Source organism: Manacus candei, unplaced genomic scaffold, assembly GCF_025592945.1.
Source record: "Manacus candei isolate 608988 ecotype Guabito, Panama unplaced genomic scaffold, ASM2559294v1 h1tg000078l, whole genome shotgun sequence".
In the NCBI taxonomy this organism is placed as follows: domain Eukaryota; kingdom Metazoa; phylum Chordata; class Aves; order Passeriformes; family Pipridae; genus Manacus; species Manacus candei.
In genome coordinates, this window is record NW_026138126.1 from 3,646,021 (window position 1) to 3,660,982 (window position 14,962).

Here is a 14,962-nt window from a genome sequence, read left to right on the forward strand (position 1 = left end):
CAGCCACCTCTGTAGGAAGCTCCAGGGTCTGGACAGGCAGGAGATGAGGCTGGAAACAAGGCAGCAGAAAGCACACAGAAAAAGGAAAGCTGGAGGGCAAGGAACTCCAACCACAACCTGGCCTGACCTTAAATAGCACTACTGGGTGAGTGAGTGGGGTCCCAGGTGAGGCTGCTTAGTGCAATTAAAGCCAATTAGTGCACTCAGGATCCATTAAGTAAAAACACAAGCTTAAGGAAGAACTCAGTAACCCCAGTTAGACTTAATGACTTCAGTCCTCTGGATTATTTCCCCACTTTCCAGTCCTGTGAACCCTGTGCAGGTGCTGTGGATGGTGCATCAGCACCCCAGCCGCATGTGGGATGGGGTGATGGGTCCCAAAGTCAGCTCAGGGGCTGTGCAGGGGCCCTGGGGATGTATCTCAGGCAGCCTGAGGCGTTCCTGATGCTCTGTCTCATAGCAGTCACGGGTAATTGATATGCCCAGATGTTTTCCACTCCATGACACAGAGGAAGGCAAAAATCTCCGTGGTTCCTGCCAGACTGGCATGTGGAAAATTCCTTCCCGATCCCAAACCTGCTAATCAGATAAGCACTTCAGGGAGACTTGGCAGGCAAGTTTGTGTCTTGGGGAGGAGTCCCTGCACCCCCATGGCCACAATTGCTGCCCATCCAACCCTCCCAGCCCGTCGCCGCTCAGAGCACCTGGGAGCACAGCTGGCCAGATGTGCCCTGGGAACCATTTCTCCTCGACTCCTGCAGGCAACTGGATGAGGCTCAGGATAAGTTATAGCCATGGCCTTGCTGCAGAGCTCCAAGTGTTACGAACATCTTGAGGGCAGAGTGGGACGGCCTTGTCTCTGAGGGCAGGAGCGGGAGGGATTTATGAATGAAGGTCAGGAAGGGCCACTGTGCCTCTCTCCCCTGCTCCTCCCAAATGCATACAGCGCAGCTATTTCTCTCCTCCAGCAGCTGAATTAAAGCCTCTGGTTTGTAGCAATATCAAATCTCATTTTGTAGGCTCTGAGCAACAGTAAATCCCTGGTCCCTCGCTCCCCGTCAGCCCTCGCTGCCCCGCAGCGTGTCCTCCTCCAAGGTTGCCTTCAGCTTCCAGCAATTAGGGCTTCTCCTGCATTTTGCTTGACAGGCTGGAGGCTCCATTTCCAGCCTGATACACACAGAGGAGTTCAATTCCTCTGCACCAGCGCTCTCCAACCTCTCCTAGGGGACCCCCAGCCTCCTACCCCCATGGAAACCCCTTTGCCCTCCGGGCTGGCCGATGTGCTGAGCCATGCTGGCCCCAGTGGCTGGGCAGATTAGCTCCATCATATTGCCCTGCACACTGCAGACTCAAGAGCACTTCTCAGCTTTTCTTTTCTTTTCTTTCCTTTCCTTTTTTTTTTTTTTTTTTTTAAAAGCTCAATCAAGGATCACATCAACTTCTCTTTCTCCTGCAGCTCTGCGCTGGGAGCTCATGATGAGGGAGTTATACACCCATGACCCCTAAATCCTTTTCTGAGTCACTGCTGCTGCAAGCTCTGCTCTCCCATTCTGGAGGCAAACAATCCAGCTCCTTTGTTCCCACCTCAGCTACAGTGGCCTCATACAAAGCAACAAAGTCATTGGTATTGTACACTTTGGGAGTGCTTTTTATCCCCCAAAGCGGCACAAACCAGTCGTAGTACCTGGAGTCCCCAGTGCAGACCACAGGGGATCGAGCTGTGGGCTCTGTTTTACTAAGGTAGGAATGGAAAGGCTGGAGATGGGTGTTGATGTGAGCCTGGACCAAAATGTTTGTCCTTTCTGGATTTCCAAGCTCCTCAGCCTGCTGGCAAGAGGAGCCAGGCTCCCACCAAGCTGCTCTATCCCTCCCCTCCTCAGCAGGACGGGGATGGAGGAGAGAAAATAAGATGGAAAAAAACTCATGGATCAGCATAAAGACAGTGTATTAAAAGCAAAAGCAAAGGCTGGGCATGGAAGCAAAGGAAAACAAAAGAAATATTCTCTACTTCCCATCAGCAGGAGATGTCCAGCCACTTCCCAAGAGGTAGAGCTTCAGTATGTGTAGCAGTTGTTCTGGAAGACAAACAGTAGCAGTTGCTCTGAACCCCAAAGAGTGGGAACATGCTCAAGTCTTTTCTCAGCCAAAAGGGACCCAGAGTTTTCACACAAGGCTTCTCTGCCCCCAAGTCCATATTCCAGGGAAGCCCCAGTCCCGTGTGTGGCAGTTTGCCCAGCCTGGATCTGCCTTCTCCTCAGTCCAGGATCAATTCAGCCCAACACAAACCTCATTGCACAAATTCAGCCCAACATAAACCTCCCTTTCTGAGGCTGGGACGTGCAGAGTTTACCTGCAGTGCTGTGTGTGGCTGTGGAGCTCTGCTGGGCTCGGAGAGTGGCTGATCCTGTCCCACTGTCAGGAGGAAGGGATGGAGCTGCTGAGCACAGCAGTGTTCAAGGTCTGGCACACACCTCACCCTGCTGCCAGCAGCACCCACAGGAACTCAGTCATGCCTTGGAGAGTCACCCAAGTTCACCCTGTGCTGGACCCAGGACATACAACCATTCCTTGCTCCTCAATGCAAAAACACTGGGATTCAGTTTAAAGGAGAAATTGGAGCACACTTGGGAAGCAGTGGATGGGAGAACACTGGGCATGCAGTACAGGGGCTGCTTTTTTGCTCTTTTTCTGATTATTTCCTCTGCCCAAGGAGGCCAAATTCCACAACACACAGCCCCAAAGTGCCTTCCCAGAGTGGAGGGAGGCAGAGAGCTCCATCCTGGTGCTGCTGAACCGAGAGCTGGAGGAGCTATTGCTGCCCTCCCCCCTTCTCCACTGCAATTAAGGAACAACATGTTTTCCTCCTTCATCCTTTTATCTCTGTCTCCTTCTCGTGCTGCTGCTCTGCCTCTCCCTTGGTGTGACAGCAGCATTGTGGTACCAGCTCGTGGCCCTGGCAGCACAACTCCAGCTCACAGCCTGCAGGGACACACACAGCATGGCTGTCACATACATGTGTGTGCGTGTTCATGCCTCTGTGGGAGGTTGGAACCAAATGATCTCTAAGGACCCTTCCAACCCAGGCCATTCTATGATTCTCTGATTATCCCCCCCTCTCAGCAGCTCTGACACCGGGGAGTCACTTTTCCTGGCTGCCTCTTCTTGGGGGGTTTAAGGGTAAAAAAGGGGGTTTTGTAGCAGGAGAGAAGTGGGTGCTTGGTAAAGGATGTCTCATATCCAGGTGCTGAGCTGTGCCTGCCCTGGCACCGCAGCAAACACCCGGCAGTGCCCCACTTGTAGGATGCTCCCCTGTGCTCTCTGTGCCCTAATGCAGCTGCTGAGCTGGGGAGAGGTGAAGCACAGCCCTGGGGAAAGGTCTGAGAACAAGAGGGCTGGTGTGGGGCTGTGGGGGGGGAAGGACAGTGGGTGCTGGTTAGGGTGGGTGTGCATTTCCTCCTCCTGGAATCACCGTTTCCATCTCACTTGCTGGAGATTTGAGGGCTCAGCTTCCCGGCTGCGGTGTGTGCCCACCTTCCCATGGGGAAGGGAGTTCTCCTGGAGGAAAGCCCAAACAACCCCCCCTCCCAGATCTCCCATACCTAGGTACAAGGTGTCAGCTGTCACTGCTGCAGGGATATGGCCCCAGACAATTTGTAGATGTCACAGGTAAAGTTGCAGCGTTGACAGGGAACAACTTGAGGACATCACCTGCAGGGACACCCCACCGGAGCTACAGGCATTGGCTGCACTGAAGTTCAATAAATTCCTGGTTTTAAGGCCAGGAGGGAGAGTTCAATCATCCTGTCTGACCTCATCCATCATAATTCCCACCTTTTGCTGGGAATTGTGGAGATGGGGGTTATTAGAGAAGTCTCAGTGTGGTACCTGGGGGTGATGTGGACAGGAACTCACGGCTCCGCTCCGCCGCCCGCCCACCTGAAATCATCTCCCTGCCTGAGTCAGCTCCTGTCTCACACATCTCTCACTAAATCAAAGGTCCCTCATCCTCCTGGAGGGTAAAGCTGCGTTGTCATCTCAGCAGGGAGCTCTTTCCAGCACTCACACTCAGGGTTTTTCTCCTCGTGGTTCCTTTGCTGTGCCAGCCCCAGGGATGAGTCTGGCTCTGGGGAGGTGCAGGGAGATCTCATCCCACCAAATTCCCCATCCAGGGGGCAAAGGTCTAGATGGAACACATCCCCCTGGACACAGTTGGGGTGAGACAGGTACCCTGGGGGAGGCAGGACTGCTTACACTGAATTACAACTGCAGCTTCTGCCCCACTGCCTGCTGTGATCCCATGAGCCAGGAGCAAGGGACAGATCCTGGGGCACACGTGGGTCTGGTCCTGCTTGCAGTGACTCCATGGGGTCCCCCTGAGTGATGCCAGCTTGGGAGGAGAATCAGGCCCACATATCACTTGAAGGGATTGATGGATTTGTTTCTCAGGGAAATAACTGGGGGTAGGGTCACAGAGATGATTAGAAGGGTGGAACATCTCTGCTATGGGGACTGACTGAGAGAGCTGGGGCTGTTCAGCCTGGAGAAGAGAAGGCTTCAGGAAGACCTTCAGGAAGACCTTCAGCAAGAGAGCTGGAGAGAGACTTTGGACAAGGACCTGGAGCGACAGGGCAAGGGGGAATGGCTTCCCACTGCCAGAGGGATAGACGGGATATCGGGAAGAAATTCTTCCCTGTGGGGGTGGTGAGGCCCTGGCACAGGTTACCCAGAGAAGCTGTGGCTGCCCCATCCCTGGAAGTGCTCACAAAACCCCCTCCTTAAACCAGACAGCGACTTGACGACTCTGTGCTCTGCAATATTTGCTTTTGCTTTCTGTTGCTCTCAGGGGGCCGGGGATGCCAAGGACACAAGTTATTATCATACACTCCTGCATGTGTGAGCCTGCACACCGGCTCAGGTGGCTGTGGGTCGGAATAAATTACGGGGAGGTGGTGAGAGGAAATGCTGTGCTTCATTAAAGCCCTGCTTTCCATTTGCACTGGGAGTTTCTCCGGTTAGAAGTCAAACTGCACAGCCGCCACTTGCTAATTGCGCTTCTTCAGAATCAAAGGCTTTAGCCAAAGGGATAAATATATAAAATTGTCGGGAAGGAAGCGTTTTCTTCTTGAATTCCAAGTGAAAACTGAACTAATATGGGCTTCTTTTGATAATAAAAGCAGGAGAAACAGATATCTGATCTCCGCGGCTGAAGGCAGCTTGAAACAGAAGTAAAAAGATTCGCTTATCAGGCCAGGAGGACTGTTCTGAGCGACTGAAATTACATTAGGAAAATCATGTCCTTGTTTTTCTTCTGTAATTGTCTTTTGTTGTTCCAGCCTCTTTTCCAGGTAACTCTGTCACTGAGATATTTGTTCAATCTCTGCTTTTTTCCCCTACTTGTTAGATCATCTTGACAAAGGGACCGGCAAAGAGCACCCATGAGAAAACAGCATTCGAGCATCTCAAACATTTGCATTTTGGGGGGATTTGTAGCATGCCCTCTCCCACCCCAGACACCCACCTCCTTGATTTCCCCGGATTTCCCTTTTTATCCTTCTTTTCCCAGGCAGGCAGTGACCATTCTTCACTCCTCAGACCTCTGAACAGGGAGATGGAGGACGGAGTCATGCGTTGTTAACCCCCACTTTCCTGTGGCTGCTGGTGATTTATTGTGAGCAACGAGGCATGAGGACAGCAAGGCAGGGCCAGGAGCATCGTGGCTCCATCCCAGCTCAGGGCTGGTTAATAACCCGTTATAAAGGGAAGGGGGGGTGGGGGCAGCACTTACTGGCTGAAAAAGTAGAGGACGTGGAGTTTTATTTATTTCATGCCTTGGTTCTTAAAGAGGAAAAATGTCTCCATTTCAGATGGAGCAGCTCAAAAGCACAACATCTGCAACACGCCAGGAGTGTTCAGCCTTGAGCAGAGAGGCCACATCCTGCTCTTGGTTGCAGTTTCAGGTGCTTGAGTGGATTTTGGAGTGAGGCAGCATCTTCCACCAGAGCCTAACAAAGGCAAAACCCCCCCAGCATGCCCTGTATTTATGTATTCTCACCTGGTTTCTGGTTCAGCTTTCATCATCTGATTTGCTTTTTGCCCTAAGAATTAAGTGTAGTTCCCTGATTAAAAAAAAAAAAAAAAAGTGATTACTAATTAAATAAATAAATAACAAGGATAAAAAAAAAAACCCTCGACTGGGAACTGCAGCTTTTTGCAAAACCGACTGTGAAATTTATGGAACGACAGCTAAATTGAGTGAAATTAGGAAGAAAAGGGCCTGTCTATTTATGTGAAGAGTTTTCAGAGTTATCATAATTAATTATAACAAACATTTTGCAGTGCACATTTAATCTCAGGCTCCGAGGCTTGGGCTGGTTCCTGACACTCCAGTCTGGGATGAGGGGCTGAGCTGCCCGAGGCATCCTCGCCTCATCCTCACCAGCAGGACCACAGGAGGTGTAACGTGGAGCAGAGTGTGACTCTGCTCCTCCACCTGAGCACTGAAACGAAGTAAAAAAATGCAGTTTAAACCCTCATATTGCTTTAAAATTTATTAGGCAGGGTTTGGTTCAAGGAGCCAAACGTGCTCCGTGCATCCCATCAGCTCCGTTGCAGCAGGATGTGACCCAGGTGTCCTTGTGGAAATGCCTCATCCAGGTGGGAATTAAAGTCAGGGCTCAGTCCAAAATACCTCACACAGAGTTGGATTTAAGGAATTAATAGTGGGCTTGGCTTTGCCTCGTTGGTCCCTTCCCACAGGTCCCAGTGCCCGGCTGGATGGGATGGATGGGCACTAACGATTCCAGTGCCACTTGTTCGGGTTTGATCAGGGACTGGTGGCTGTGGATCCCCATCCAGTCCCACCTGTGGCTCTTGGCTCTGCACAAATGTTAACCCTGGCCAAGAGCCCCTGACTCTCCCTCCTGGATGCCCAGACTGGAAATGGGTTGGGAAAGAATGTCAGGGGAGCAACACACAGGTAGGAAAATTGGGGGAAACAGGGTGATGGGGTTGTTTGAGGATTCCCACAAGGATAGAGGCTCCTTGGAGCTGAAAGATCCCAATGATCCCTCCTGTATCTGTGGGCAGAGGCAAGGTTTGAGGTAAATGATCTCAGTTTGAGGCAAATGACCCTGATTTGAGCAGTGTCCCTCCCCTAGCCCTGTGAGCAGCTGGCTCCCTTCTGGCCTGTCCACGAGGACTGATGACATTCCCCTTAGACCCTCCCTGAGTTTTTAAGATATATGGCTTGGGGGGTTATATCTTTCATGATTAGAAGTTTCAAAGCCCATAAGAACACCCAGACTGGGATATCCACTCTGGTGCAGGGACCCTGATCCCAAACACCCTCTTGGGACCAGCCCTGCTCAGCACCACTGCCCATCCCACTGCAGGCACCTGGCTCACACCAGCAGCCTATGTTCCCATTGAGCTTTTCCAGCCCAAAAGATTCAGGAGAATAAACCCAATGGGAGCCCACAACCCTTTCCCAGGCACAACCCTCCTGCTCTACCCAAAGCACGAGGGTCTCCTCCAGCAGCACTCAGCCCAGTCCTACAAGCTTGGGGGGTAGCTCAGCACCATGATGTCTGGGGTTATTTGGGGTCCCAGATGGAGCAGGACTGATCCTGCCCCACAGCACGGACACAGCAGTGTCCTCAGACTGACTGGCAGCTCAGCATGCTCCTCACTGCTTCCTGGCATTCCCCAAACCCCCTTGAATATTTGGCCCAGCAACAGCAAGAAATGGTGGTTTGGGCTTATCCTGGTGCTGAGTGGAGAAGTTTCATTATTCCAGCCCCGTGCTGGTCCCCAGCCCCTGCTGTGGGTTGCAGTTCCCCCCCATGCACAACCAAAACAGAGGCAGGGACGTGATCACAGCTTCCAAAAGAGGGATGTTGGGGACCCCGTGGGACTCTGGTCCCCCCAGAGTCACCCACTGGAGACAGAGCCCCCGGGCACAGCATCCTGCATCCATGGCCCTGCTCCAAATGGACTCTTGTCCCACTGCTGATTTGTGGCTGCCTGAGGGCCTCGACCTGCTGCGTCAGGAGGTAAATCATAACAAGTTTTTGTGCTTTCAGCAAAAATGAGAAAGGAGAGGAAGCTGGAATAATAATAAAAAATCTTCCTGCCCCCCAGCAAGTAATAAACTGCTGTGGAGCCACGACTGCTGCCAAACTGCTGCTCCAGGAGGGATGCAAAGGGTTATGGATGAACTGAGAGCAGGGTGAGACCTCTGGGGTGGGATGTGGGACCTCCCTGGGTAGGATATGGGATCTCCCTGGTGCCACCCCACCACTAGCAAACACAGGGCCAGAAAATCTGAAAGCATCCTGAATTTCAGTGCAATGGGCAGGGAGAAGGTTGAGGTGTTCCCTGCATTCCCTGGCCTTTGGTGAAGTGGAGTCATTTTATTTCCACAGCACTAAGTGATTCAGGTTTGGCTTCCAGTTCTAAAATAAATATTTTAATTTAATATGCATAACAGGCTAAATATGATAATACACAGAGCTTGCCCAAACACTGTGCTTTAACCATTTGGGGAAAACTATTGTGCAGAGCAGGAAAATCCCAAAACTCCAGCTTTGTGCTCCAATAACGACCACTGGCAAAACCACTCATAAAGTCTACTGTTGATTTTTAGCCCCTTCTTTGAAACCCAGGGGACAAAAGGACAAACTGGGACAGACAGACAAGGGCCAGGATGGCCCAGGGCTGGACAAGTTGCCCAGAGAAGCTGTGGCTGCCTCATCCCTGGAAATATCCAAGGCCAGGATGGAGCAACCTGGGCTGGTGGAAGGTGTCCCTGCCCGTGGCAGGGGGTGGAACTGGATGAGCTTTAAGGTCCCTTCCAACCCAAACCAGCCTGAGATTCTGTGATTCCCTGATATTTTTGGGATGTTTTTCCATTTCCAGAGTCTCCCCGAGCTGCAGCGGTGAAATGAGCGGCTCGGCGGCATCGGCGGCACCCGTGAAAGGAGTAGAGTTATTCCTCCTACGTGCTCCATATTATTCCTGATGCTGGACCAAGTCCCAGGATTGCAGATTCGAGGGGGTTCGGATTAAAAAAGCTTGTTTTGGTGCAAGGATCTGGTTTGAAAGCAATTTATGAATTCAGCTGCCAGCCGAGGGTGCCCAGCTGGGACCCACAGGAAAAAAGAAAAGGCAAGAAATACGGAGTTAGATCCCTCCCCAGACCAGAAACTACCTCAATATTTAAGTTAAAAAAAAAGCCAAGTTATGCCAACGCAACTCCACTGAAAATTTTTACTTAATCTGCTGCCATGATTGAGCCAGATGGATAAAATTAAACCCACTGGGGAAGAGCCACACGTGCTTTTCTTCATTTGCAACCAATATATCAACTCAGCCTTCCTGCATGGATTATGAAACACAAATCTTCCTGCTTTCAGAGCCCAGAAATAAAGCAATAATGGCATAGAATTAATATAAATATTGGGGGAAATCATGTTTCCTGTCATTTAAAGAAGAAATCTTTATACAACAGAAAAGCTGGCAGGTCCATCACAGTGCTGCCGGGTAGAAAAAATAAAATATCATTAGACAGGACCCAGGAATCATGAGACTGATGTAAAATCATTACATTTTTAAAAACAGAGATTAAATTGCACCCTTTGATACACGTCCCACACTCCCACACAATGTGTCAGAGCAGCAGCAACGGGGTCCACGGGGATTATTGGAGGGTAAATCCAAGGCTAGTGCTTCTGTCTGAAAAGCTGTGGGTTTGCTTTGTCATTTCAAATGCTGGGTTAAATATGTATTTTGTATATGCATGTGTATATAGATATATGTGTATATAATCTCTCTGCCAGGCCTTCCCCTCCATCCCATCCTTGTGGGGTTCAGGGAGGTTAATAGAGACATCCCAGCCTCCCCCTTCCAGGCAACAAATCCATTATGTAGATGGAGCTGCCTTTGACTCATCAGCCTGTACCTTTTATGCATTTTGGCAGAGAAACATCATTGACTCACATCATAAATCAAGTGTTTCTCCCCACAAAGCTCCAGCCAAGCTGTGAACACTTTCATTAGGGTTTGGGGACACCCTGTCCCACCCGGGCTCGGAACCAAATCCTTCCCTCCCAGTTGCATAAGCAGAGGGGAAAGTGGTGGGGGCTCGAGTCAGCCCTTGGGATGGGTGAGTTGGGGACAGGGCTGTCCCCTTCCAAAGTGACCTCTGCTGCAGCACTGTGGGGACCAGGGAGCTTTACAAGGGCCTGGAGGCACAGGACAAGGGGGAATGGCTTCCCACTGCCAGAAGGCAGGGTTAGATGGGATACTGGGAAGGAATTCTTGGCTGTGAGGGTGGGGAGGCCCTGGCACAGGTTGCCCAGAGAAGCTGTGGCTGCCCCTGGATCCTTGGAAGTGTCCAAGGCCAGGTTGGAGCAGCCTGGGATGGTGGAAGGTGTCCTTGCCCATGGCAGTGGGGGGTGGAACTGGATGGGCTTTAAGGTCCCTTCCAACACAAACCATTCCATGAATATGCAATGGTGGGATCTGCAGGTGAGAGGACCCCAGAGCCCCCCAGATTTCTGCACAGACTCCTGGGTGCAGAGCCCATGGTCTTTCTGTGGTGGCTCTGACCAACTTATTTGGTCACCCTCTGCCTTATTTCCCTCCTTTCTGAAACACCTCTGCTGCTGTTAATATTGATAATGGATTTGGAGGCACTTAGATGAGAAATAAAAGTTAAAAGAAGAGTCAAGTGCAGGAAATCATTGCAGGAGAAAAGTCAGGAGGACTCTGCCACCCTGGCCAGCCCCTCCCAGCCCACCTCCCCTTTCTGTCTGCAACAATCACTGTCCCTCATCCATCACTGGCTCTACCACAGCCTTCTCCAGCTTCCACCTCCTCCTGGGAAGGCTGATGTGCATCTTGGGCTTAAACCTGCAGCTGTCAGGGAGGTTTTCTCACGGGCTGCTTTTTGGGAGGATTAATTCTTCCCGGAAAACTGCCCCCCAGCTCATTTCCCTGGTCTGAAACGATCCAAAGTGGAGAGTATGGAAGAAATTCTCCAGCGTGCCTTGGACACCAGGCAGGGAGCAATCCCCAGAGTGGGACTGTGCCAGAATGGGGCTGGGGACTTCCCTGACCCAGTCTGGATGATCACCCCTATCTTGAAGACCACCATCACCTGTGATTGTAGCAGCAGACTCCAGATGTTTCCCCTTCTCCCGCTCCTGCTGAAGCTGGAGTGACCAAGCCCATCCCATCAATGTCCCCAGAACTGAGCCCACAGGTCCCTTTCAAAGCCCTGGAGCCAAAGGGAGCCTCTGCCAGGACCAAGCAACCACCATTAGAGGCTCCTCTAGGAAAATTCCAGCCCAAGGCTCTAAAAGCAAGTTAGGGACAGGGGAAAAAAAAAAAAAGGCAAATTAATTTAATAAGAGCTTAATTGGATTCTCCACAGCAGAGAAAGCTGCTGCTTCCCAGCAAATGTCCCCTGCTGCAGCTGATGAGGCCACCAGCTCCCCCAGTTACTCCAGGGCTGCGGGATTCCAAGTCTCTCCTTGCATGTCCTCAGTCCAGGGCTTGTCTTTGCACCCCTGTCAAACCTGGCCCAGACAAAATCCACGGGATGATGAACAGGTGGAAGCTGAAATAGGAGCATCACACAATGAGGGTGGGGAGGTCACAGCACAGGTTACCCAGAGAAGCTGTGGCTGCCCCATCCCTGGAAGTGTCCAAGGCCAGGTTGGACAGGGCTTGGAGCAACCTGGGACAGTGGAAGGTGTCCCTGCCCATGGCAGGGGGTGGACAAAAGGGCCTTTAAAGGTCCCTTCCAACCCAAACTATGCCATGATTCAATGACCTTGTGAGCACCAGCCAGGCAGTCTCGGGGAGATCCCCTGCGAGGAGCAAGAAAACGTCTGAAAATGATGGGAAATAAAGTGCAGAACTGAGATTGTTCCCTGCAGCCCCCCAGACACAGGCTCAGGCACAAAAAGGGGGTGAGTTTGTCCTTGAATCCTTCACACAGCCCCAAGCAGTAGCTGCTAATTGTACCCAGGGCCCTCCACAGCAGATGTGGCCCCTCAGATGAGCAGGGGGTCCCCACGGGTAGAGACCGAGCGCTGAGCCCCACTGAAGTGTCCCTGCAGATGGGATTGACTGTCACACATGGGGCTGAGGGTGCCACCAGACCTCATCCCTGGGGCTCTTGGCCACCTCTAACCCCTTCCATCCCTGCCCCACGCTCAGCCACATCTCCAACCCACCTCTCCCAGCCGGGATGGCTTTGCTGCCTCGTGTTTCCCCCGACCGACCCTCACCGGCCGCAAATAAAAAACCCACAGAGCAAAGCTGCATTAAATCAACAAGCCAACGTGCCTGCTGCTCGGATAAGCACATCTACCAGGGTCTCTCGCTCTGCCTTCAGTGCTGTAGGATTCTCAGAGCCAGAAAACCCGGGGAGACTCATTAGGAGAAGCGGCATTTCTGGCTGGATTTGCTGAGAGTCTCTCTCCAGCCTCCGCACGCCCTTTTTCGCGGCAGGAAGCCCTGCCCTTGCTCTGATCTGGTGGGCAGCCCACAAGGCTTTCAAAAATAAAATGCTGTTAAAATAGTTTTAATCAGGGTTCCTCCAGCCAAGACACAGCAGCCAGAGAACCTGCTGTCTTTGGCACGAAGGAGCGTGGAGAAATTAAGTGATGACGGGAAGGAGCGATTTCAAAAAGCCCGACTCTATCTCGCTCCATCGGGATGGACCTGGAGTTTTTCGTGAGGTTTGGACCCAGGAGGAGAAACTCAGCCTCACTGTAAGAACAAATTTAAATGAAGAGATGAAGATCCAGCCACAGTTCCTGCTTTCTGATGAACTTTTTCTCACGGAAATTTCTCCCTGCCTCGACTTCCCCAGCAATCAAATAAGCTTTTGCTTCTCTTTTCTCCTCTCCTGCCTCCCTCTTTGGAGGTGAGGTTGTCTCAGGGTGTTTGCAGAGCTGCATTTTGATCTCAGTTCTGCCATTATAGTGAAAACAAGGAGGAGAAATCAGTTTGCAGGCAGGGAGATGGCAGGAGCCCTTCAGAAACGAATCCTGGAGGCAACATTTTAAGGAGAAATCCATGTGTTTGTGAATTCCAACTCCTCTTTGACACCTGAGGAACTCGGCAGGACCAAGACTCAACTTGTGGTTGGTGTCCAAAAGCAATGGATTGTTCAAAACCATTTTTCACCCAATATGTGGCAACAGCTTCACACACAACAAGGCAATGGGCTTGGCTTCTTTTGGAGTCTCCCTTTACAAAGATGCTTTTGGCAAGACCAGCCTCCAGTGGATGGACTTTGGGATGAATCCTGGACCAAAGCGTGGCCACTGGTGGTTTCTCACTGGAGAACAAGGGTCTGTGTGGGTTATTTTTTTGTTCAAAACCCAGTTTTGCTTCTTGTGGTCTGCAAATCTACCTGTCTTGAGAAAAACTGGAGCTGTGACATCCCCATCCCCACCAGTAGGACAGCCCTGACTCAGGTCTCTTCCAGCAGCACCACGGGATGTGTTCACCAGCCAACAGAGGCTCCCAGAGCTGCCCCAGGTTCGTGGTGGATTTGACTCCTGTGTGAGAAGCTGAAAGCCCCATCTGGAGGTTTTGTTGCAGCCTTGGTGATTTCTTCTTAATAAATTTGTTTTAAAGTCTCACCTGTGTCGAGGGTGGATCCTCCAGAGTCTTGTGAGGTCATTGAGCTCAGCTGTGGAACCACTGCATGTCCCAGGGGGAAATGGCCTGTCCAGAGGAGCTGGTACAAACCTTCAGCTGCAGCAACGAAGATTTTCATGCTCTTCAGGCTCCCCCAGCCCTTCAGGAACAGAAAAATGAGTGTTAATTGAGATCAGAGCCACTGACAGACGCCCCATGGTGAAGCACAGCAGAGATCCCCAGACCCCAGGGAATTTCCGGGGCATTTCAGGGGCATTTTTTAAATTACATTTAAAAAGTTAATTTTAATTTTATTTTTTTTTCTTAACTACCCTCTGGCTCAGAGTAGTTAATTTGCTAGAGCGTGCTGAGATCTGATTTTATTAGGGCAGGTATTAACCTTCTGGCCACAGGAGCCAAAGCCACCATACACAGAGCAACCCATCCGTGGTGGCCACGGACAGATGGCAGGAGGGGGGGTGAGGGGTCCCCCAAAAACCATTCCAACCCCTGGAGAAATATTTGGGAGCGGAGACTTGGATTGCCTGGCAGCCCGAGCACGAGTGTGTTCACTTCAAAAAGAAAACAGATGGTTTATAGCCCAGAGAAACAGGCAAACAATGAATGGATGTGTTGGGAAAAGCCAACAAAAGCCAGACGTTTAGGGTTGCTTGAATAACCTTAAAATACACTTCTTTTTTTTTTTTAATTCATAAATTCCTATGAATTGGGTGTTTATTCCTCCATTTCCAGCAATCCTGAGGCATGTGAAAGCTTTGCCTGTTCCTATCCCAAATGAAGGAGTGGCTCTATTCCACTAATCCCACTATCTTTTCCATGCTTTGCAGGGAAAAAAATTGGGGTTCAGCTCTTATTTTCCTGCAAAAACTCCCTTCCCCACACAGACCTCGAGGCTGCCACAGCCCAGTCCTCCCAGTTGCCATCCCCAAGCCCCCCCAGTGCCAACTGGTTGGACATCATCTCCAGGAGGTCCTTGTCCATGGAAACGTAACGTGACGGCCCCAGATTTAATTAAAATAAAAATATCCCACACCAACAGGAGCCTCGTTGTCTTTCAGGCTCGTTGTCTCGATAATTATAAAATAAATTGCATTTCTAGTGGGCCTTTCATCCTTGGATCTCCAAGTGTTTTACAAGCGTTAATTAATTTAGCTTTCAAATAGCCTTCCCCTCGGATGCCACATAAAACTTTAATAAACAGGTAGTGGGAGAGGCAGGGACCTGCTCTGGAGCATGTGGTGGGTCAGTGGCCCAAATCTCAGAGCTTGTAAGGATTGAGGGT